General features: G+C 39.2%; 1 protein-coding gene across 6 annotated transcripts in view; it reads left to right on the forward strand.

Moving 5' to 3' along the window:
• Window positions 1-2043: 2043 nt before the first annotated feature.
• The window catches only part of greb1l (GREB1 like retinoic acid receptor coactivator), a 77895-nt gene continuing 59470 nt past the window's right edge, over window positions 2044-20468 (forward strand). For 3 of the 6 annotated variants that reach the window (XM_012964370.3, XM_012964373.3, XM_012964374.3), the window contains exon 1: window positions 2044-2419. The gene's annotated coding sequence lies outside the window, so the exon portion shown is untranslated. 6 annotated transcript variants of the gene reach the window in all.

Genomic DNA, 20468 nt, shown 5'->3' on the forward strand with positions numbered 1-20468 from the left:
GCACCAATTAAGTAGGGGGCTAATCGATGGACTGTGCCAGACCATCCATCTTTCCCCTACATACAGTCTTGCCTGTATGACCACATTTAGCTATAGAGTTGCAGGAGTCACAGACAGTTATTTTTCCTATAAAGGCCTCTTAAGTGGTTGGAAAATCCATTTGGTGATTTCTGGGGACCAGAGCCAGAATTAGAGTGCAAGAGGCATGTGCCTAGGGTGTCATAGTAGGGGGTGCACATACTATATCTCTCCTGTTGCCTGCCCCTAGTCAAGGCCTTGTTCCCCTCACCTGCACCATGTTCACCCAGTCAATGTCAGATGGAGGGAGGTGGCAGGCTGAGTTGACTAGGGTGCTTAGCTGGCTGCCTTGTTCTTAATGCCAATTTTATTAATAGGGCAGAAACACCCAACATTGTGCAATTTATTATATGGTCAGGTTGATCTCTAATTTCACACTGGGTGCCATTCCAGCCAATGAACCTTTATTGTACGTGTGGTACATTCTCCACCAGCATTTTCAGCTGGCAGAGAAGTGCCTGAACTTGGAAGTTCAGCCTGTTATTTTGCTTTAATTAAAACCCTAACCTAAATAAATGTTGTCTTCTTTTTATTCTGCACCATGTGTGACTCTGTGTTCCCTTTTATTGAAAATCTCTGTTCAGCATTATTAGAAATAGCTTGGGGCTGCATTTGCTACCTTGCCAGGTGCTACAACTGATGCTTATGGGTGCTTAGCAGCTGTCTAACCCGTGTTGTTAGTGGAGTACTGCAGGGGTCAGTCCTTGGTCCTTTGCTTTTTAACTCGTTTATTAATGACCTGGAGGTGGGCATAGAAAGTACTGTTTTGTTTTTTGCTGATGATACTAAATTGTGCAAAACTATAAGCTATATGCAGGATGCAGAGCAATTTGATAAAATCGAAAACTGGGCAACTAAATGGAAAATGAGGTTCAAGTGCAAAGTTATGCACTTTGGTAGAAATAATAAAAACGCGAGTTATAACACATAGGGGCAGATTTACTAAAACACAAATTCGAATCCCGAATGGGAAAAATTTGGATTGGATACGCTAATTTCTGAAGATCGCAACTTTTTTGGTTGCTGTCGCCACTTTTTTGTATCTTTCACAACTTTTTGCGCGACTTTTTCATCGCCGTCGTCACTTTTTCGTATTGATCATAAACGGCGGGAAAACCTTTCCGACTTTGCATGATTTTGGAAGCATCCCATAGGAATAAATGGCATTCTGCAGCTCCAAAGTGGCCCAAGGAATGTCACGATACCAAAGCTTGAATGAATCCGAAACTTTCGTACTCGGCGCAACAATACGCGACAGCGACGAAAAAGTTGCGGAAAATACGAAAAAGTCGTGCAAGATACGGAAAAGTTGCTGTTATTGTTAAAAAAAGGGCATTGATAATTTTGCCTCTTTATAGGTCCCTGGTAAGGCCTCACCTTGAGTATGCAGTGCAGTTTTGGGCTCCAGTCCTTAAGGGCTCTGGCACACGGGGAGATTAGTCGCACGCGGCAAAACTTCCTGTTCGCGGGCGACTGATCTCCCCGAGTTGCCTTCCCCTGCCATCCCATCGGCGGCAATGTAAGTTGCCGGTGGGATAGCAGACGCGGCGGGGCGATTTCGGGAAATCTGCGAAAAAGACTCGCGAGTCTTTTTCGGCGATTTGCGCAAAATCGCGCCGCCGCGTGTGCCATCCCGCCGGCGACTATTAATGAGCTGGAGAGAGTGCAGAGACTGCAACTAAACTGGTTAAGGGGATGGAAGATTTAAGCTATGAGGTGAGACTGTAGAGGTTGGGGTTGTTTTCTCTGGAAAAGGGGCACTTGTGAGGGGACATGATTACTCTGTACAAGTACATTAGAGGGGATTATAGGCAGATAGGGGACTTTGTTTTCACAAACTCTGGTCTTTTTTCAACCCTATTTAACTTTATAACTATAATAATTTTCTTCCTAAATACATTTCCCAGTGAATAATAAGCCCAGTACCCCGCACACCAAGCCAGCTTCGTGGCATCACAGCATTAGGACCCAGCAGTCCTGCCTCCAAGTGCAGCACATTGTCCCTCCCAGAAGGAGGAGTGTGGTACCAACTGCTCCCAGTAGGAGCGCCGCGATCAGAATCTGTCAGGTTACGGAGTGTTGTACTTGGGGAACGGGATTGCTGCAATTGGAGGTAGCGGGGACACGGCGGTACTGGGACTCACAGTAGAACAGGCAGACTCCTCTGTACCCCAGAGGGCTCGGTGCTGTATAGGCGCAGTGATACCCCGGGGAGGGTCTGATAGGAGACCTGTGCCTGGGTGATATCTGGACTAACGGGAGAGTGAGGAGAATTTTGGAAGACCCAGTACAAACCCGGACTGTCTCATTTCATCTGCAGGGACCTGGCCATTATTAACAGGTAAAGGGGTGGGGGCTGCTCTGTATAGTTGGGTATTATATCACTCTATTACAGTAGTAGTATACTGCCATTTATTTTATGTTCATGCTGTTTCTTTTCATGTCCTGCATTAATCAGATATCTCATACATAAGACTCCCAGTCTCAACTACAACTCCCAGATCCCCCCTCAGAGCTGCAGCCTTTAAGTTGTAGTTGTAACAGCGTACTATGTTTTGGGCAACCCTCTGTAAAGTCTGTATTGTGCTCAAAACCATAGCTACTTTATGGACTTTTGCCCCTTTAAATAACTAGCTAACTATGCTAATGCCTTTAGAGTACATTTGTCCAGTGGTTGCAATTAGATTTCTATTGGGTAAAGTCTTCCCCATAATGCTCTGATGGCTTAATTATCATCAGAGCCCAACTCCAGTTAATTGCCATTGATGTCAGAGGTAAGTAAGGTGAGAGCGTTGGCCAAATGTCTATGCAATAAGTTGCACCTCCTGGTTTGTTTCAGTGCTCAATTAAATCCTGTGCTATTGTTTTGCAAACACTAACAATCGGAGCAAGGGGGTTTGTTCAGTCCGGTCCTGTGCCTTCAGCTATTGTTGAACTACAGCTTGCATATACTGTTAGGGTCTTGGTAGTTGAGGTTCAACTTACAACAGAAGAGTAGAAGAGCCAGAATTGTAATTTACATTTGGTTTTGAACTTTTAAATATACTGCAGTTTTCAGGTGAAGGAATCAGGCACTGGTGTGCTTGAATAAGTTTTATGTAATAGTGATTTGGGCAGTTTACACTTCAAGTTTGCTTGGGTCCTGCATTGCATATTCTAGATTGCACTTAATTTAACTTCATGGTGTCTCCATTTTCATACCCACAGCTCTGCAGATTATGATGATTTTTAAGCCAAGCTTTATAGGCGCTCAGCTCAGGTACTTCCCAGTGCTTGTTTATCATACTGAATTTCTAGGGAGCAAATACATTCTTGCATACTGTATGTATCTCCCAGACATCTCCTCTTGATTACGGTGAATGAGAGAGTCTACCCTCCCGTGCATCTCCTGTATATAAATGTAATTGTAACTGCCAAGGAAAGTAGGACTTATTTTGTTTTTCATTGTTTTGGTCAACAAAATAAAAGTTGGCAAGTGGCTGACAGTCAGCTGACAGCAACGTGACAAAGCAGTGAGGTTACTTGGCAAAAACATTTAAATAAACGCTTGTAAAGCAATATGTTGTTCCCATTCTGCTGGCTTCATAGTATTGTGTGCCCCCTGCTCTCGTTCTAAAGCTCTCGTAATTTCATTTAACTTTGTGGTTATTATTATAATTAAATCACAGGTTTATATATGGATAGATCTAGAAAATGTTTTTATTTTACAGTAAGTATCGAAAAGGAGTGTCCTGTATATTGCATTGTTAGAATGAAAGGGAACACTCATCAAAATACAAGTATTTTTTATAGAGCTAAGGAGATGAATCTGTTATTCAGAAAGCTTGACATCTCAGCTTTTCCAAATATACATATTTACTGTAATTTAGAGCATCATGCCAAAAATCTGTTAAATAGAAATGTAATTATTAATTTAAAATGCACAAAAATAGTCTTTTCATTCAGCACATCAGGAATACAAGGTGTCTTTGTTGGTCAAAATACCCATCCCTGTCTGACTTTCAAATAAATAGGAAATGCCCAGCGCTAGGTTTTCCATGAGGCAAAGTGAGAACTTTGCTTTAGGTGGCACTCGGTAGCAGCAGGCCCAGAGTTTTCCTGGGAACGTCCTGCCAATGCCATAGGCAGATTATTTGCTTTTCATTTAAAAGTAATATGTTGCCAAACAGGGACTGGCACTGTGACATTCTTCTATCATTTCTGTGGTGGCCAAGTTCCTTTGGCTCCCTGACAAGGCATCAAATAAGCAAAAAGCACTCACTTAGCCATTTATTAAGGCACAGACTGTCTTGCAAAGATAGTTTAGTGTTTGTGGGGTGACCCATTATTATCTTTCCCCTAAGAAAGGAGGTTCCTCCACCAGAGCATTTTATCTTCCAATGCACTATGTTAGTGTCTGTGTGGACAAGGATAGCTTTAGCTCGTCTTCACTTCAGCACAGCAGTGGAAGGTAGCCGTTAATATGTGTGACCTCTTTTGCAGTGTTATGTACATCCATATTGCCCCCTCACCAACTGGTCATCCTTATCTGCAATCTTTGTGTATCATCGTGCTTTTCGGGCACACACAAGTATTATGTTATTGGATATTTACAAACTTGAGCTTTAAGTGCCCATTAACTGCCCATAGACCCGAATCGCCTGTGTGTAGCCACCTTAAGTCAGCCATGAACACGGCCCAGCTTGATTCCCAGAAATGGAATAATGTATCAGCTGTTCAGTACATTTGTTTCTGATAAGGTAGGGGAGGATAGTTATCCGAACTGTTATTTGTTGTGGAAAAAGCAAATACGTTTTTACTCTTTTCTTTCACCTAACAATGGAGTTTGTCCTTGACCTGATAAGAGAATCATTGAATTGTTTCTCAGTCATCAGAAACTATGATTATTGTACCTTATGTTAGATATTTATCAGCCTCTGATGCACCCTTCCCACTGTTCAACCACCAGTTTATAGTCCCATGCCTTTTCATATTTCATACATTACTCAGGGCTAGGCTCTGGTATATATATGGTAGTCTGCCTGGGGGTAACTAATGGTATTTTGTAAACTGCGCTACATTTGTGGCTTTAATAACCACACAAGCTAGTTTTTTTTTTTTAGTATCAAATAGAACTGTGATTTTCATTTTTCTAGGTATTTTGGGGGATTGTACTCTTCCATAGGAGAACAAAGCACCCCATGTGCTGTCACAAGGACAAAGAAAAGGTAACACACTGAGGGGTGTCAATATGCACCCCCCAGTGTAATAAATCGCTAACTTTTTGACCCAGGGATCTTTTTTACCGAGTGGAGTGGCACCATATTTGCGATATGCTTGTGCTGCCAACTATAAAATATGCTTGTGCTGCCAACTATAATAACATTGTAAAATGTTACTGTTGTATGCATGCACAAATCTACAGCTGGGACAATAAAAGCTGCCAACTTAGCATTTTATAAGCCCATGTATGGGGCCTTAGGATGCAGATGTTACTATGTATGCCAAGCTTATGAGTCTAAAGAAGTCACAAGGAAGCCTCAGGAAACTTTTTTTCCAAACAGGAACACTGACCCAGGGAAAATTTGAACAATTTAATACACTGTATTGTCAACCTTCATCATATTACCCATGTCTTTTAAGCTAGTTGTTCAGGTTAAGATCTGAATGTTGTCAAGGTCACTAAATGAGAGCATCATCCCCTGATTTGGCTATGCAAGTGGTAGGGCAAATTGGGTTGATTGGGTGGTTGGCCCAAGGCAGATCAATCAGGAAATGGCTGCATTGACAAGCATATATAGTGGCCTGTGCTACCTAATTAATATCTGACCAAGCCCTGATCAAGTTTTGGTCTCAAAGTTGTTTTGGCTCCATATACAAGCCAGTAAAGCAGGTAAAAATTAGATAAAACTAAATTTATATATATATAGCCACTCGGCTAAATTCTTTGATTCCCAGGAAAATAAATCCAGACCAAATGGGCTTTATCCTGGTAAGACAAACTACTTATGCAATTCATGAATGCAAGGTTCCAGTCTTACCAAATCTCCTCTGCTGATTCTTATGATGGGCCAACAACAAGTTGGAGGGCTGGATTAAATTAAAATTATGATGTATATATGAACATATAGTGAAGTCTATGGATTACGTTGGCAGGTAGGAGTTCTCAACCCATACCTATTGAGAGACATGAGACAGAGCTGTCTACTTCCCAACTCCTCTTTGCCTTGGCTATAGAACCACTAGCACATCTAATCAGTAATGATATAAACACCTCTGGATATATTACAGGAAATTATGAACATAAACTTTCACTATATGCTAATGATTTTTGGCTAACTCTCACAAAGCCTCTCCTTGGTTTACTAAATTTATTTCAAACCCAAGATCAGTTTTCTGGCCGTCAGGTTAACAAAACTTACGCTCTCCTCATCACTTTATATGATGTTAACTTCCCTCACATGTTAAGGAAACCAGAAAAAAAAACAAAAAAAAGGAAGAATGGTTGCATTAAGTTATATAATAGCTAGGCTGTAATGCAGTGGTCCACATTACCATGCTTATCATATTTATTTAGTTCTTCCTCGATTCCAGTGAGATTTAAAGATATTGAGGCCTTACCATCTGAAATAATAACATTTATCTGGCGTAAAAAATCCCATATAAAGACCCATAGGTCAAGGAGTACTGGGTCTCCAAACTTATTTCAATACTATAGGACAGCCCAACTAATTCAATGGCACTTATCTTTAGGTTCCTAACCACAGGGTAGACTTTGAGTGCTTTCATAGCACACCTCAGAACCTCAGCTTTGCTGTGGGGATCCCCAATTAACATTAAAGCACCATATTTCAAATCAGGTAATAGTCTTTAACTGAAAGTTTAATCTGCTGTCAAAGAGAAATTATGTCCTCTACACTCTAGAAGACGCAACCCTTTAGAGGTAACCTAGACTACCCACCAAGCCTTAACGCTCCAATTGTGTACCATAAACACATTTTATAGGAAGTATGGCCCCTGACCCATTGAGGCATTAAAACATTTCACTTTTTACAACAGAGGTGTAATATCCCACACATCCCATACAACCTAAAATCTTACTTTATATCTACTGAAAACCTTCCATATCAGGCTCCCTCTGTAAAAATAGATGTAGGCAGCCTTTCTCTTCTCTCACAAAATCTTTACTATACCAGCAATTACTAGTGGCAAACCCTCAATACCCTTTAAAATGATGCTAGATTGCAAATAAAATTTGGGCATTTCCCAAATGACACTTGGGCCAAAATATGGGGGAGTTCTGTGTTGGTATATGACCCCTGAATGCAAGCATAAATTTGACCCATTAGTCTCCAAACTGCTTTAGGGGATGGTCTCTTATGGGGACATATTCCTTATTTGGTGAAATTGTACAATAGATTAAATGTCCCTGAAATAAATATTTAATATAGTTTCACAGAATTTTTCAAGAATGCATTCAGCCAGAACTGCATTTAGCACTTTTATGCCTTTTCACAAATTATTACGGCAGCCTGTTGAGTAATAGCCTGTAACTGGTTAGCCGCAACTTTAACATTAATGCAGTTCTTTCCCAGATTGGTCTATACTATGTACAAGATGCATTTTATGTAACTGCTGTTAGTATGCAGAACAAAAGAAAACCACAAATTGATTTGGGACCCCATTGAAACTTTGCCTTTTTTTCCAGCTTGAATGGCTGCCCCTATGGCTATAGATCAGCTTATTTATATAAACTATATATATATATATATATATATAATTTATAAAGAAGTATTTCTGAAGCAAATACAGCTTTTTCCAGAGCAGCTCAACTGTACGTTATATTATAATTACTTTAAAACCCTTTCATTTTTACTATTACTCATTATTATTCATTGTTACTATTCCTTTAACTTTTAGTATGTTATAAAATGTTCTATTCCAAGCAACTTTGCAATTGGTCTTTATTATTAATTATATTTTTTTTATTTGCCTGCCTTATCTGCCTCTTTCTAACTTTCAGATGGTAGTCACTAAACCTGGTACATAAAAATCTATTGCTCGCCAAGGATACAATTGTATTGGTATATTCCTCTCTCTCGTTCAAATCATTGATTGATTGCAGGGGTAAATAAGAGCTTAGCAACTAAATAGCTCCTGAAACATAAAGCTAAATAACAGGAAAAGCACAAAAATTTAAAAATGAAGACCAATTGCAATTTTTCTCAGTATATCTGTATGCATCATACTAAAAGTTAATTTGAAGGTAAAACACGCCTTTAATATGTTACAAAAAATACATATTCCTCCTAGAGAATATTCTGTATTTCTGGATTGTACCCTTCTGGGTAATTGATTGCATCCCAGCTAATTTTGGGGTTGGGCCACTTCCAGAAAGATGTGTTTACCAACAGTGCTGGCGCATAATTTGATGATTACTCAGCTGCCTACTAGTTTTATCAAAGCAGCACCCACCCAGGCTCAGAGAGACACCCTCTTAATGCTCAAACTGGCCTGTTCCTCAGCATTTTTAAGAAGGAGCAGCTGCCTGTTTTGGCTGATCGCATTACAAGTCTCTGGAATAGGTGACAGACTGTTTGCCTTTGGGAATTACAGATTAAGATGTGATCTGGTGGGGGTAGGGTAATATAAGGTCAAAGGTTCGCAATTCAAAATTTGATTAATGTACCAGAGAACAGTACTGTATAAATGTGTTTTTTTCTTTTTTTATGCAGCGTTTACATTTTCAGTGTGATTACGTAATCTGTGTTTGTTTTGTGGCTCTTTAAATACTTTAAAATTAGATTAACTGTCTCCCCTTCCCATGTCCTCCCTGTCTACACTCATGCTCATACACTTATTTTATTTTACCAGTTTCTTTTTATTATGTTTATGCAAATTTGTAAGCTATTTTGGCCAGGGTCTTTTCTACCTCTTGTATAAGTTGTATATAGTCTGTATATAGTCAGTATATACACCCATTCATTGTACAGTGCTGCAGAATATGTTGGCCATAAGGTTTGCTAATAATAATAATCTCTTATGTTGGACAGTGTTCTTTTACCGGTACTACATATACTTCTTACGTCTATTCTGCAAATTAATCCTATTTAGGCCAATGTCAAAACTGCTGTTTTCCCAGCAAGGTGGAAAAATGTCTAAGACCCGGGCCACCTTTTGTTTAGTTTAATGGCAAACTCATTTCACCCCAGGTGCATGTTCACCTATGTGAAGAGATGACATCCAGTGATGCCCTAGATGTGCCCCCCCTGCTGCTCTTACCTTTCGTAATTGATGCTGGAAATTCTGCATAGAATTGAGTTATTTTGGACAGGGATATCTTTACCTCTTGTATTGGTTGTTTTGTATGTTTTCTTGTATGTTAAATGTATACACTCATTTATTTTACAATGCTGCAGAATATGTTTGGAATATGATGGTCTAGGATTGGAGGATTTTCAAAAATTCTATATAGGCACCCTATGTCCAAACTCCTAAAACTTCTGCAGTGGGCTATTGGCCTTGGTTTCATATATAGAAAATACGGCCCTGGGTGACATGTGTTGGTGTGTTTTAATTACCTTTGTTCTGGCCTGATTCTGGTGGCAGTCACATTACCTCATGTGCCATATCCCTAAAGGGTATTTGACTTTGCTTTGTGGGATACTGGAACCATAGGCTCTGACATAAAGCAAGATACAGTTTGTTTTTTGCCAAAAAGAAAATGGTCATTTCACTGTCTAGGCTCCCCTCATAAAAAGCTGCAATAATTATTTTCAGAAGTAATGTAATATACTCCTAAAACTACAGTGCTTTACACAATGAAAACGTTACATTCAGGCTTAAATACAAGCAATATATATTTAACTTGACTGGCCAAAAGCTACAAAGTTAATGTTACTGTTTTGATTGAGTGTTTGTTTCTTATGTACACCATAGTTTTTGCCCCCGAGTAGTTGTTAAGTATTTGGAAAACATTAGTTTGGGAAATACTGTTCCTCAGTTCACTGGTCATCATCAGGCCATCTGCCCTGTGGTGGCCAACTTCCTGTCAGCTGATCTTTTGTTGAACTCAGACAATAACCCTTTACTCTCCATAGATAAGTGACCTCATTGATAGACTTTGCCATCCCTAGAACTTTCAGTTACATTTCCTATCAAACTACCAAATCTGGAGGCCCTGGGATTAGCAGGAGGCTCACACGTGTCTGCTATATAGAAGAGCTTGTGAAGAGAGAAATCTTTTGAGGTGTAAATTGAGTTCTGATGCCACTGACTGTTTTGCTTACACTTTTTGGGCCATTGATCCATCCTGTGAACAAACTTGTGTATTTTGTGAGTTCCTCAACAAATATTTATATGGAGATTATCATTAAGTCTTACATGGTGCTATTTAGCTTTCTACTTACTCTTAAGTAGGCCAGCAATTTTATTTGTTTGGCACATTGACAGTTTTGTACAAACACATACATGTTGCTTGTATCTCTAAATATTTTTTCTTCTGTTGGCGATTGCTACATTTCAGAACAAACCTCCCAGGCAACTGCCAGTTTTGGGCAAATGGGGTCAGATTGCAAGCACCAAAGCATGGCTTTGCCAGTGCCACAGTATAATATAAAGAACTTATTGTGTAGAATGTGGTGCATATGAATTCCTTGCTAATCTACTTTATATAAGTGTACCTGAAATAAACATTTTTTTTATTATACACGATAAATAAAACTTTTTCATCCATGGTCAGCCCAGAGGACCTGTGTTAATACCTGGTTGACCAAGGGTGTCGGCTGTGTTGCATTTAGAGGGCACTGTGTTTGGGGCGATTGCCAAGGGTAGGTGATAAATGACTACATACCACATCAACAGTCCTCTCCAAATAGGGTTTTCAAAAGTGCCTCATGGTAATCTGGTCAATACCCAACCAGAATTTGATTGGGAAGGACAACATTTTAGCTTCATATACAGGCAACTAAGCTGCTGACTGTTAAGGCCTAAAGTGACTCTATATACTCTGTTTTAGCCCAATTTAAAGGCCACATAAAAGGACAAATGTCAAATGTTGCTTGGAAAAAATGTGTTAGATTGCTTGGGATTATTACCAATTCACTTTAATGAGAGGTGGTGGGAGTGGTTTGGGGGTGCAGCTCTCTTGCATAATGCACTAGATATGAGCATGTAAATGCAAATGACTCATGGACACTCCCATCTTGAAAATAATAACGTCACCTTTATTAAATATATAAAAGTATATGAAACATATGCAATGTCTATATGCTGATAAATATAACTTAAACATTTTTTTCATATTTAGTGCAATTTACAAGGGTGCTGGCTGTTTTTTTTTTATTTCTTGCGGTCTTTGGATGACTAAAATATGACAATCCCTTATTCAGTAAAAAGAGATCCCTTATCTGTGCAATGTCTCTAATTGTCTTTTCTCTGGCCATTTCTGGTTAGATCTAGTGAGAGCAGAAGCAGATCTGGTCATTTTGCATAACTAATCAAGATTAAGCCTGTAAAGGATCTGAACTGACATTTGGGCCTTTGTTTCAAATCCAAAAAGCCTGCTGAGACAAACAAAATCTGCTGAGGGCTAACCGTATATAGACTGAAAAACAACAGCAAGGTCTTTGTCCCTTTTCCCCCTGTCTTCCTTGTTTCTAAGGCAACAGTTTCTTAAGAACTTGAGATCTTCATTGCATTTGATTTGATGCGCTCACTAGTGCATTTTTTTTTTTAGGCAAGGGTAGCTAGGCTTTTTCATTTTTAGACAATTTAAGATCTGTTTCAAATGTAATTTCCTTCTTTTACCTTGAAACATGGGTCAACTAAATAGAGACATGTAAAAGCAAAAGGTTGGTGTAGAGGATTTGTATTGAGAAAACTTATTTAACTTTATGAATCTGAATTTGTTCTTTAAAAATAAAAACTAAATATTTACTATACTTTGCATGTACAAAAACAGTGCCATTAGCAGTTATAATGTAGCCCGTGGTTTTTTTCAGGACTGCCACCTGGGTGGTCACCCAAAACTGCTGCAGTGGGCCTGAACTGGGAGACATTCTTTTTCTGTTATCTGGGTCTCGGCCCTTTAAGTAGGCTAGGTACCCACTGCATGGCAGTAGCGGCTCCTTGGATGCAGCAACTTCCAAGCAGACAAAGCAGTATCTAGGTCAGGGATCCCCAACCTTTTTTACTCTTGAGCAACATTCGAATTTAAAAAGAGTTCGGGAGCAACACAAGCATGAAAATGGTACCTGGAGGTGCCAAATAAGGGCTATTACATTACATTACATTAACATTTATTTATAAAGCGCCAACATATTCCGCAGCGCTGTACAATAAGTGGGTTACATACATTGGACATACAGAGTAACATATAAAGCAATCAGTAACCGATACAAGAGGTGAAGAGGGCCCTGCCCAAAAGAGCTTACAATCTACAAGGAGAAAAGGGTTGAGACACAAGGTGTGGGAATGGGCATGACCAGAGTTGTGAGAGGTGTGGCACAGGGTATTGCTAAACTAGATTAGGGTAAGCCTCTCTAAATAAATGTGTTTTTAGAGATCTCTTGAAGGCAGAGAGATTGGGAGAAAGTCTGACAGTTTGTGGGAGCTAATTCCAGAGAAGGGGGGCAGCCCTTGCAAAGTCTTGAATGCGAGCGTGTGAGGAGGGAATGAGAGAGGAGTTGAGGAGCAGGTCAGTAGAGGAGCATAACAAGCGGGTTGGATGGTATCTAGAGATGAGTTCAGAGATGTAGGGTGGGGCAGAGTTATGGACTGCTTTAAATGTGAGGGTCATTAGTTTGAATTTTATCCTGGATGGTAGGGGAAGCCAGTGCAGGGATTGGCAGAGTGGCACGGCAGAGGAGGAGTGGTTGGAGAGGTGTATGAGCCTGGCAGCAGTATTCATTATGGACTGGAGAGGGGACAGTCTTTGGAGGGGAAGGCCAATTAATAGGGAGTTACAGTAGTCCAGGCGAGATATTATAAGAGAGTGAATAAGAATTTTGGCAGCAGCTTGGGTGATAAATGATCGGATTTTGGAGATATTTCTTAGGTGAAAGTGAAACGATTTGATAAGTGATTGGATATGAGGGGTGAAGGACAGGGCAGAATCAAGGATAACCCCAAGGCACCGGGCCTGGGAAGATGGGGTGATGGTAGAATTGTTAACCGTTATAGATACCTCGGGAACAATGTGGGTGTTGGATGGGGGAAAGAGAACCAGTTCAGTTTTAGAGAAGTTTAATTTAAGGTAACGTTGGGACATCCAAGTGGAGATAGCGGACAGGCAGGAAGAGACGCGAGTTAGAAGCTCTGGGTTGAGATCAGGAGAGGAAAGATAGATCTGAGTATCGTCAGCATAGAGGTGGTACTGAAAGCCAAAAGAACTGATTAATTTGCCAAGTGAGGAGGTATAGAGAGAAAATAGTAAGGGGCCCAGGACAGAGCCTTGAGGAACCCCGACAGAAAGAGGCAAGGGAGAAGATGATTCCCCATTGTAAGAGACACTGAAGGATCGATCTGAGAGATAAGATGAAAACCAGAATAAGGCAGTGTCACGAAGGCCAAGAGAGCGGAGAGTCTGGAGGAGAAGAGGGTGATCCACAGTGTCAAAAGCAGCAGAGAGATCAAGAAGTATTAGTAGCGAGTAGTGTTTTTTGGCTATTTGGTAGCCCCTATGTGGACTGGCAGCCTATAGAAGGCTCTCTTTGACTTTACACTGGGTTTTATGCAACCAAAACTTGCCTCTAAGCCAAGTATTCAAAAAATAAGCACCTGCTTTGAGGCCACTGGGAGCAACATCCAAGGGGTTGGTGAGCAACATGTTGCTCACGAGCTACTGGTTGGGGATCACTGATCTAGGCCCTTGTATTAAAACATGAATGGCGTCTTGGAAGGTACCCATTAGTTAGAGTTAAGTATTAGCCAGTTTATGACCACCTTTACTGTGTTATTAAGTGTTTTGTACCTGAGGCACTGATACATAAAATTGCTTTCCTAATTTTATGAGAAGAACCTCTGCTTTCTCCAGTAGATCTACACCAGGCATCCAAATAGCACTTTCACTAAAGTAGATAAAATGCATATAAGCATGCTTTAAATGTATACTGGATTTGTCTTTATTTATTTTGTCTTTTATAACTATCCCTGGGCTGATCTCCCAATCTAGGGACATCATTGAATATATTGAAAACAGGGCAGTACCTGAGGAAGGGGAGAAGTTCCTCCTGAAATGCTGTACAGTTATGGGATCACTTATCTGGAAATCTGTTATCCAGAAAGTACTGAATTACAGGAAGGTCATCTCCCATAGACTCAATTTTAATCAAATAATTCAGATTTTTAAGAATGATTAGCTTTTTCTCATTTTGCTTTTTTTCTATAACAATAAAACAGTACCTTGTACTTAATCCCAACTATGGTATAATAATAATCCTTATTGGATGCAAAACAATCCTATTGGGTTCATTTAATGTTTAAATGATTTTTTAGTAGACTTAAGGTATGGAGATTCCAATTTCGAAAAGACCCCTTATCCAGAAAACCCCAGGTCCCCAGCATACTTGGATAACAGGTCCTATACATGTACTACCTGCAAATAAAAGATGTATTTTTAAAGAATTTGGAGATTTTTTACTGTGTGTGGTGAGATAAATTGCTTTTTGATTGTTTAAATATGGCTAAATGTGACTTGTGTGAATAACACCCAGCACCACAGAAATTTTTTCCTGAACCAAATTTCTTTATAAACCAGAAATAGGGCAGAATCTTATAGAAGTGTGACAACTGAATGCATGCTTAGTGATGGCTGGCTATATGGCTGCTGATATTTAGAGGCATTAGAGGGGTTATATCTGTGGGGCTAGCGTCTCATTGATGGGGGTATATTGTGGTGGCAACTGAAAGGATGGAATTTTGGGCTAATTACTTTTCTGTCCTAGTTGTACAGCACTGTATACATAAATAGCTCTATAAAATATAAATACATATATACAGATATGCCTTAAAGTTAGGTCAGTATTTTGCTTCTAGAGTATGTGCTAATATGTCTAAATCTGGCTAAAATGTAATCCATTTGATTGCACTGAAACTATGCAATATTTTAATAGGTTACAGCTTGTCATATGTTCTTTTCTCCCAGTTTTATTCCATATTGCCTGTGCTGTGTCAGTGATGCTGGAATCGCAAATTAAGTCCCATACACCTCTCATAGTTTGGGCTGTCTACAACGTCACTGCTAGTGACCCAAAGGGGCAGATTTATCAAAATGTGAGATTTAAGCTCATGACAGAAAAACTTACCCACTTCATTTTCCTATGGGAAACTCTGACTTTCACCTAGAAAAATCCCATAGGGATGGATAGAAAGTGGATGAGTTTTTCTGTGGTGATATCTAATCTCACATTTTAATAAACTTACGCTAGTTATGCACAGGTGTGGAGCCCACTTTTTTCAAATGTGCTTGTTTGCAGTCTTCCAAGCCCTACAACCCTGCCTGGCCGCTTCTACTGATATTTATTTATATAAATGTAAGCTTTTGGGAAAAACACATTTTTTGCAGGTGAAGAACAAATATACCTAGAGATATTTGCTCTTATGATAAGCTTATGTCCTACAGTTGTTGTAAATACCCTTGTGTCAATTCAGAAATGCTTTTGTCAAAAGCTCTGGACAACTGATTGCAATTTTTTTGTTACCAATTCATGTCATTTGTTTTTATTTATCTCAAATTTAAATATGCAGGTTAGGACTGGTTTGGCTGAATCTAAAAATTGTGGATTTGATGCATCCTTAATTTAATTTGCATTTTATACCTTAAATGCACTGTACAGTAAATGAAATTATTTTTTTTAATCTTGTCAAACACTTATAGTAATAATGTTATTGCATGTGAAATCTTTTACTCCACACAGACTTGATGGATTTGAATGTTGTTACACCTTAGTTGTTGAAACCAGCATGTTATTGGAGCATGACAATATGCCAGAAACACATATAATTAGAAATGTAAGGAAAAAGAGCCTGTAAACTTGATGGCAACATCTTATATGGTTTAGAAATATTTCAAGGGGAACATTAGCAAAAATGAACATTTAATATAGGTTTCAGATAATGAAAATAAAAACGTTTCTAAATATAAATAAACATTTTGTCCATTGTATAAAATATTCAAGTTACTTATCACTGTCTTCAGCATCTGTCTCTCTTCTTTCTCTCTTCATGCAGAAGTCAGGGTCAGATTTTGATTGACAGGTAAATCTAATATGTTTTAATACTTTTCCTTGTAAATGTGTAAGAGCTATCTCAAAAATTAAATATTAATAATAATAAATAACTTTCACCAGCACAAATGATATGTAGCAAAATAACTCCAAACAAAATCTGACTTGTAAATAGTAACCATTATTTCAGAAGCAGAATTTTTAATTGATAATATTTAGTAAGTTTCTTTTTTCAGTGAGATAAAGCTTTTATAAAATTTTAATTTTTACTGCAGTTCCCCTTTAATCAAAGACTAGATTCATTGGCTGGACTGATGGTTTTGCTAGAAACATAGCGTGTTACTGGGATCAAATGGAAGGCACAGTGCATTGCAGCTGCTGCTGATACAGGTACAGTTTGTTCCAATATTACAGGAGGTGAAAAGGTTATGGACAATTGGATTTTCTGGCATACGGCGGTGCTAGAATAATTCATCCTGGCAAGTTCAGTTTCTTGTAATTTACAACAAGCAGTGAAAATATGAAGTGCTTTGAACAAAATGTACTGCTGTCTGCTGATAAGAGTTGAGTTTTCTGTATAAATGCGGATTATGAAGGGAACAGCATGCGCCGGGGCAAACATAAATCATCTCAAACATACCTTGGCCTGGCAGCATTCAAAATAATATATTGTATATTGGTGTCATTATCACCATTCTGGTTCTAAAATCAAAATATACTTATCCTTATGGAAAAATAGGCACATTAAAAGCAACCTCACATGGGGAGTTTTGACACTGTCTTGAAATGGGTTGCTTTAAAAGAACAACAGTGAAAATCCATTCCATTTTATCAGTAAGAAGGTATATTTTACAATGTTTTTGCAGCACTAACGTTGGAAATGTATTCTCCCTCAAGTGCAAGATATATGGGCGATTCTGTAAAAGCAGAATATATGTAGGCTTTGGTAGCCTGGCAGATGTGTTCATGGTCACTCTATGTTGGTGGCCAGAGTTTAAGGGTTAAAGGGCTGCAGGGTGTCATCCTAATTGCTGCCCCTGCACTGCTTTTTACAATGCTTCAGCTGTTCATGTAGAAATGAATGACTTGCCCATTACTCTTAACTTCATGGTAATTAGATTATCTTTTATTAGCAACTTGTACTTTCTTATAATGACTGAGGGCTTGTTTCCACTACCTTGATAAAGTTGATGGATAAAAATAAAGCCGACTTGTTGGCATGATGAAGGGATTCTCTAAACGTACTGACAGTATTTCTTTGTTCAGCCAGTGTTTTGCGTAGACTCACAGATACAGATGATTTTATTTTAACGATTAAAGAGTTGTAATTTCTGTAATTTTGCAGACCATACCCTGCAGATGCAGAGATGTAGTTTACAATAGACGGCTTGAAACCTCTTACAAGCTGTCAAGTAAAGTCTATAATATATGAACTTCTTGTTTGGTACAGGTATGGGATCCCTTACCCGGAAACCCCTTATCCAGAAAGTTTAGAATTACAGAAAGTCTATCTTCCATACACTCCATTATAAACAAATAACTATTTTTTTTAAAAATGATTTACTTTTCCTCTGTCATAATAAACCAGTACATTGTACTTGATCCCAACTAAGATATAGTTAGTCCTTATTGAAGGCAAAACAAGCCTATTGAGTTTATTCAATATTTCAATATTTTTAGCAGACTTAAGTTGTGGTGATCCAAATTACTGAAAGGTCCCTTATTCGGAAAACCCCAGGTCCCGACCATTCTGGATAACAGGTCCCATACCTGTAATATTAATCACTTAAACAGCACAATGGGATATGCACAGAAAAAAATAAGAAAAATAATATCTCAGGCTTGCATAGCAAAATTAGGAATGTTACCCATGACCCTGCTTGCAAGAATCTATTGCTATCACATGCCTATTCTGGAAAGCTGTTTTGATGCCTTTTTTTTTTTTTGGAAGCTGTGCTGTATAATATAAAACATTGCTAGCATCAGCCATTCCACACCCCACTGGGTGCTTTTTTAGGCAGTTGTGGAGAGCCGACAGCTCTCGGGAGTATGCATTGTACAAAGTTAGCCAATCCATATCTAGGGAAGTGCAGTTCAGCTTTTCCTGTTTGCAGTTGTATTTGTTAATCCTGCTTTGTTTTAGGCAAAGTATACTTAGTAAATTGCTGGATGCTTATCTATCACACAGGTTTAAGGCACACATTGGCTTGTTGATGGCCTGTAGCACTGAAATATAGATCAGAGCAGCAATACAGGAGTAAAGAACAGTACAGTTATGGGATCCGTTATCTGGAAACCCGTTATCCAGAAAGTTCCAATTTACAGAAAGATCATCTTTCATAGACTCATTTTAATGTAATAATTAACATTTTTAAACATATTTCCTTTTTTGTTGTAATTATAAAACAGTACATTGTACTTAATGCCAGCTAAATATAATTAAAGTGGTTGTTCACCTTTGTACAACATTCACAAATCTAACAGTTCACGTTACTAGAACAAATGTTGCCATATACATAGTTAAAAGAAAATGTGCAGCTGAAGAGATATTCACCTCATAATCATCCCCCTGCTGGTACTTAACTTCTGCACAGACCATGTGCTGGGAGGATCAGCGACCCCTATAAACACTATTATTATTAACATTTATTTATAAAGCGCCAACATATTCTGCATCGCTGTACAATAAGTGGGTTTCATACACTGGACATACAGAATAACATATAAAGCAACCAATAACCGATACAAGAGGTAAAGAGAGCCCTGCGCAAAAGAGCTTACAATCTACAAGGAGAAAGGGTTGAGACACAAGGTATAGTCACTTTTCTACTTCCTTATATGATGTCACATGTAGTACTGGCAGCAGACTCCTATTCAGGCGCACTGCTGCTATGAGACCAGTTGAGAAACTCGCCTCAGGCGGCAGCACCTAGCAAGTTACCAGGAGTGGCAAAAAGATGCTTCTGGTAACTTAAAGAGCTGAAATTCCAGGACCCCTGACGTGGTGCTGCTCCTATTGACTGTGACTCCTGTCAGTTTGACATTTCATCCTGTGCCTGTAACGGTATGTTAAGGTCCCCGTACACTGGCAGATCCGCTCGCTTGGCGCCAAGCGAGTGGATCCTCTCCCGATATCCCCCACCTACGGGTGGGCGATATCGGGAGAATCCAGGGTAATTCGATTGTTTGGCCCTGGGGCCAAACAATCGAATTATAATGACGGGCATAGGCAAAGTCGGTCAAGCCGATGCGGTCCCCGATCCGACTAGATTTTCTAACCTGCCCGATCCAGATCTGGCCAATTTCAGGCCAGATATCGGTCGGGCAGGCCCGTCGGGAGTGCCCATACACGGGACAATTAGCTGCCGAATCGGTCCAAGAGACCGATATCGGCAGCTACTATCGGCCCATGTATGGGGACATTTAGATTTGTGATATGCAGAGTCTGTTTGCCTATGCCATTGCAAGGGAGAAATTAACCAATGACCTTTCAATTTATGCAACTGGTTAGAAGTGCGCAAGCAACCAATAAACTAGTCCAGTAGGAAAAGGGTAAGGGCAAAGCCCTTAGCATATAGGAAGTTCTTAGTGTGTCAAGTTCAAAATAGGCTACTCCCATCCCTTTAGAAAACTGATCAGAGAGACAGAAGAAGGACTGATTTAACAGGTATAAAAAGTAGCTTTTACTATTTTTACTATTTTTTATGCTGGTTTTCTAACATGCTGAGAGCAATGTTGGTGGTTTAATAAGATTTGTACATTGAAGGTGATCAACCCCTTTAATCCTTATTGGAGGCAACACAGTCCTTTTGAGTTAATTTAATGTTTTCATTATTTAAAGCAGACTTCAGGTATAGAGATCAAATTACAGAAAGATCTCTTATCTGAAAAACCAGTCCTGAGCATTCTGGATAACAGGTCCCATACTTGTACTTTCTTTGGTATCAAGCTCAAAAACCCATATATATTTCCGTGGGTATGGTCAGTGAACAGAGGCGCAATAAATATCTCTCTGCAGCAAAAGCTTTTGATGCCACCCTTCTTGTTTTGTTATTTATTACATTAATGCTGAGTGGCAATGCTTCTATAATAGTTATAGCAGGGCAATCTGATGTGCTTCCAGTAGCAGGGTATAGCCCTGTTTTGCCAGAAATGTTGTAAAAGAATGCTTTATTGCTGATACAT

This window comes from Xenopus tropicalis, chromosome 6, assembly GCF_000004195.4.
Source record: "Xenopus tropicalis strain Nigerian chromosome 6, UCB_Xtro_10.0, whole genome shotgun sequence".
Lineage (NCBI taxonomy): Eukaryota > Metazoa > Chordata > Amphibia > Anura > Pipidae > Xenopus > Xenopus tropicalis.